Source organism: Chlorocebus sabaeus, chromosome 8 (assembly GCF_047675955.1).
Source record: "Chlorocebus sabaeus isolate Y175 chromosome 8, mChlSab1.0.hap1, whole genome shotgun sequence".
NCBI lineage: Eukaryota > Metazoa > Chordata > Mammalia > Primates > Cercopithecidae > Chlorocebus > Chlorocebus sabaeus.
In genome coordinates this window covers 128,709,291-128,714,771 of record NC_132911.1, presented here as the reverse complement: position 1 = coordinate 128,714,771, position 5,481 = coordinate 128,709,291, and the positions used below count along the sequence as shown (strand labels likewise).

Genomic DNA, 5,481 nt, shown 5'->3' with positions numbered 1-5,481 from the left:
CACCATGAGTTGAAATGGGAATAACCAGGAGGAGGAGCAGGTCTAGGGGAGAGATATTGATATCTTAATATCCCCAGGCTCCTTAGGGCAACTCATATTTTAGATAGGAAAATAGAGCTCAAGAAGTTGATGTGATTTGGTGAAATGGACAATGAGCAGATGAGTGTTGAGTGCGACTCAAACCTAGATCTTACTATTTCTGAAACTATTTCCCCATGCCTAAGCAGATCTGTTTTGTAAGGAGCATAAGGAAGGCTCAGCACAGAGTAATGTGGTAGAGCAAACACTGACCCAAGTCAACCTGCCACTTTAATATTCATTCATTCGACAAGATTTATTGAGCACATACCACATGCCATGCATGACGGATGCAATGGTGAAACATGTAGGCAAAGATTCCACCCACATTGCGCCTACAGTCCACTTAGAGAGGCAGGCATTACACAAATATACAAAGACCAGAGTGATGAAGGAAAACCATGCAAAGACCTGGGAAAAGAGGGTTCCCAGTAGAAGAAACTTAAAATTCGAAGGCCCTGATCAGGTAGGAATAAGCTTGGGTATTCAAGAAATCATAAGAAAGCCAGTGTGCTGAGAAAGGAGCATGTGTGGAGGAGAGTCATCTGAGATGAAATCAGAGGCAAAGGCCAGAGCCTATTGGACTTCTAAGATATGATCAGTACTTGGGATTTATTCCAAGTGTGATGGGAAAAACGTGAAAATTTGGAGCAGGGCTGCGGTGTTATTTATTTACTGAATTTATTAAAAAGATACTATTTCTTTCAAGACAATTAAATATCCATGTATAATTGTAAGAAAGAGTGCAGAGAAAACCTGTGTACCTTTTATTCATTTTCTCCCAGTGGTAACATCTTGCCAAACTGTGTGTAGTACAGTATACCCAGGATATCTCTTTGTAGTTTTAAATTGTATTCTCCTAACGTAATGATGGTAAACATCTTTTTATGTGCATATTTACCATCTGTACATCTTCTGCAGTGAAATGTTTGCTCATGTCTTCTGCTCATTTTCTTTTTATTCACCTTATATTAAAAAGGGGTGCAAATACAAGAAAATAAGGTTATGTCAAAGTTTAGTTTTTAAATCACAAACTCCTAGAGTTTGTTTTAAGGTTAATACATAAAATGCTAGCTTTTTAGTTACCTGAGAATCAGGAAATTCACATTAACATAATTATACTGACAAAGAACTGTGGCTACCTATGGCTTTGGCAAGTTCCTAGGCGTCATTCAGCACAAAATTGCACTTTTCTTGATACGTATAAATTAAATAAAATGTACACGGCTGTCTGTTCTTGTGTTGCCTCAACTTATGTCTACAGTAACAGCATTTAAAGTTGTAGGAAATAGAATTTTGACCTTTTACAAAGCAAACATTCTGTTTCTTTAACTCAGAATTCTGGAAATGCAATCACGTTCTAGTATTGTGACTGCCAAAATATTTTTGTCATCGGACATTAATTTTTTTCAAGTGTGTGACTCTAACCAAGAAAATAATAAAAGAGTATCAGAAGTTTCCTGTGACTACCATAACAAAATGTCAGTATCCATGGGGTTGTTCCTAATGGTTTGTGAGGATGCTTCGGCCTGATCCAGGTCCATCTAGTCTGAGGCTGTTTTTCAATTCCATGCTTCTATCTGCCAGAAGGATCTTTTTCGTAAAGAGGCCATCATAGGAGGCAATGGAGTTTCCAGGTGCCGTCCAAGGAATGAAAGTAGGCGCCTCCAGATGAGGCCACTTCCCATGAACCTAATTCCCATAATCATCCAAAACACTCTAGAGTCTTCTTCAAAGAGGATTCCAAAATCATTCCAAAAGCAACTCCCATTAGTCCAAAGGGTGAAAGAGAGAAGATTCCCATGGTTAGCAGTAGATTCAATCTCATCATCACATTACGGTGGCTGTCCAGATTGATGAAAATAATACTTTGTGAATCATCAATCAGTACCCTAAGCTCCCAAACTGCATTGGAGAGATCGTCTGCCAATAGGTAGTAGTTTTCCAACAGCAGGTCCATCTCTTCCGTGTTAGGGACAAGTTGCCCCAGGACTCGCCCTGCAAGATGCAGCTGACCCTTACCCTGAATACTCTGCAGCTGCATTCCTGAACCCTTATCTAGGCGCTCCAGCAGGGTCACCAGACTTGCTTACAGCCCTCTGGGTGGCACGGGAGAGGTCACAAGAAACGTGGATAAACCTAAGTAACACCCTCTTGTAAATTCCCATTTTCACAAGATAATATATTGTAAGCCGTTCACGAGATAATATTTGGTAAAGTTAACCGACGAACAACCCCAGGGTCTCTCTCCCCCATATAAACCCTCATTTTGTAAACTCAGGGCTGCCTCTTCTGACTGTGGTGGGGCCCTGCAGGTTAATAAACTTCCTCGCCTGACCTTGGGTCTGTCTCTCGTCTTTTCTCTCGGCTACCCTTACATTCTGCATGGTGAATCCCAGTGCTGCTCTTTTCAAAGACACGTGGGGCACTCACTTTGATAGACAGAGCTCTTCCAGTAACTTTTCCTCATCCAGGATCTCCAAAATTGACTCTTGGAAAAATTTAATATCTGTTTCTAACTCTGATAGACTTTTGTCATTCTGTAGTAAAATATGCAGTTTGCTTCTGTCCACAGAAGAATGTTTGGAGTCCACCAAAGCTTCTAAGGTCTCAAGGGTCAGTGTCTGCAAAATGTTCCGTTTCCTCTAAAGTGTGTTGATCCGGTATTGCAGGGTGCTTCCATGGCACTAAACTCAAAAGGTAAAGGGTATGTAACAGGTTGACCCTCTCCGGACAACTGTGAAGGGAGTTCCCGGAACAGCCATTGCTCTAAGTTTGTTACCACCATCTAATATCAGGAGACACTCTGGAGTTATCACAGCTTTCAAATACTCCATTGTCCTGATAAACCTATTGTTTTTGGTTGTGATACTCATTACTTGCTGAAATCTCAAATCTCTGTCTTGAAGACTTAACTCTTGGTATAAGTCCATTTTCTTCCTTTCAAAAGAAGTAACATTTCCCTGTTTGACAAATTTTGTTGCAGTAAATACTGGGGCTACATTGGCTTAAGTGGCTTAAGAGACATCAGAAGTTCTAAACCAGCGCATTTCACCTGCCACATATAGCTGGCGGGCCCACACAGGTCAGATCCAAGGCCAGGGAAGTCCCACTGCATGGGGCAGGAGGCAGGGCAAGCTCTGCAGGCGTTCATGGCGCTATAGCTAGGAGCAGGCGGCAGCCAAACCCCAGGCCTTCATGGCGGACTGTGGCGACTCAGTCTGCAGTGCTCGCCTAGCGCTCTTCTGCTCATTTTCTATGTTTTATTTTCTAAACAGTTTTTTCACTGTTCACTTTTGAGAATTTTTTATATATTCTAGACACAAGTCCTTAGTCAGATGTGTGGCTTGCAAATATTTTCTCCCAGTCTGTGACTAGCTTGTCTTTTCATCTTAACAAGGCTTCTGCTGAGCAAAAGCTTTTAATTTTGATGAAGTCTAATTGATTAATTTCACCTTTTATGGATTGTGCTTTTTGTGTCAAGTGTAGGAACACTTTGCCTAGCCCTGGAGCTAGATTTTCTCCTGTGTTTGTCTTGGAAAGGGGAAGAGTCAATTGACTAAAGCAATGTCGGGTATCTGGGCAGAACTGAGGGGTCACTAAGGGCAAAGGAATGGGAGAGGGAGAAGGCTTCAAGGTTATTTCTGGTCTCTGGAGAGGGCACTATGGGTAGCAGCTCCTTCCCCTTCTAGCTTGAGTTACATGGGCAGAGCAGATAGTCCTCTTGGCAATATGACGGGAGACTTAGGTTTCTTCCTCCCCCACAATACTCACGGACCCTGAATAAATTGTCTAGTCCTTTGATTCACTCAGAGTTTTATCCACAATCACATGTTTTCACTACATTGTCATGACTGACTTCTTACAACAGCTCTGTAGGGAGGACATATTATTATCCCCCTTTACAGAAGATACAACTGAGGCCAGAGAAGGGATGGGACTGAACACAAATCTCCTGATACGGAGAGGAATGATCGTTCTTCTCTACCAGCTGAATCTTGAATTCCGCCACCAGTTATTTCGTGAGGTCAATGGTTCTCAAAAGATGATCCACGGGCCCCTAGGGATCCCAAAGACCTTTTCAGAGGGTCCTCAAGGTCAAAGCTATTTCCCCAATAATGCAAAAACATTGCCTTTTCTCCATAAGTGAAAATTCTGCATTTTCACTTATGATGCCAAAGTAAAGACAGGTAAAAAAACTGCCTTAGCGTGAATTGAGGCAGTAGCACTGATTCTTCATCCCCTCAATCACTCACATGAGAGATAATAGCCAGTTTCACACTGATTTCTTAATAAATGAGAAGTCCACAAAAAGTATTTCTGCTGCATACCAAAATAAAATGGTTGTCTTGAGGAACAAGTACTTCTCCAATTATTTAAGTTGCAAGCAGAACTATTCCTCTTTTTTTTTTTTTTTTGCATACAATACAAGTTTTACTTGAGATAATGGCTGACAAACAATACTTATTTAGGTTTGGGTATTTGGCAGGCATTTTCTTAACAAATGAACAAAGTGAGCCTGTCACATCAAGGAACGCCACTGACTGTCACCAATGACAACATTTGAGCTTTCAAGTGAAAATTAGAATTTTTGAGAAAAAAATTTTATTTGCCACTATACACTTGATAGCTTTCCAATACTTAAAGATGTTTCTGAGGATATCAGTGGTCATATTCATACATGTGATTTTTTTTTTTTGCTACTGCATAAAGAAATATGCTTCCAGACCAGGTGCAGTGGCTCACACCTGTAATTCCAACACATTGGGAGGCCGAGGTGGGTGGATCACAGGTCAGGACTTCAAGACCAGCCTGGCCAAGATGATGAAACCCCATCTCTACGGAAAATACAAAAAATTAACGTGGTGTGATGGTGGGTGCCTATAATCCCAGGTACTCGGGAGGCTGAGGCATGAGAATTGCTTGAACCCGGGAGGCTGAAGTTGCAGTGAGTTGAGATCGTGCCACTGCATTCTAGCCTGGGTGACAGAGCAAGACTCCTTCTCAAAAAAAAAAAAAAAAAAAAAAGGAAACAACAGACACTGGGGAATTCAAGGCGAGACAGAGGGAGGCAGTAAGGATTGAAAAAAGCTACTTATTGGGTACAATGCTCACTACCTGGGTGACAAATTCATTTCTACTCCAAACCTCAGCATCATGCATAGGTACCTCATGCAATATACTTATGTAACAAACCTGCGTATGTACTCCATAATATAAAAGTTGAAAAAATTTCCTCCATTCTAATTTCTACTACTGCAAAGATCAATCTGTACGACCCATATAAACAAAAGGTCTTTTAGAGCCTCAGTAATTTTCACGAATGTGAGGGGACAAAAATGTTGGAGAACTCTTTGCTAAAACACTGAAGTCTCCTATTAGCCACTGTGACCAAGTGAGGCA

The 5,481-nt window shown here is 41.3% G+C and overlaps 1 pseudogene; it reads right to left on the bottom strand.

Moving 5' to 3' along the window:
- Positions 1-1,548: 1,548 nt before the first annotated feature.
- Positions 1,549-3,164, bottom strand: LOC103237410 (magnesium transporter MRS2 homolog, mitochondrial pseudogene; annotated as a pseudogene).
- Between the last annotated feature and the right edge of the window lie 2,317 nt (positions 3,165-5,481).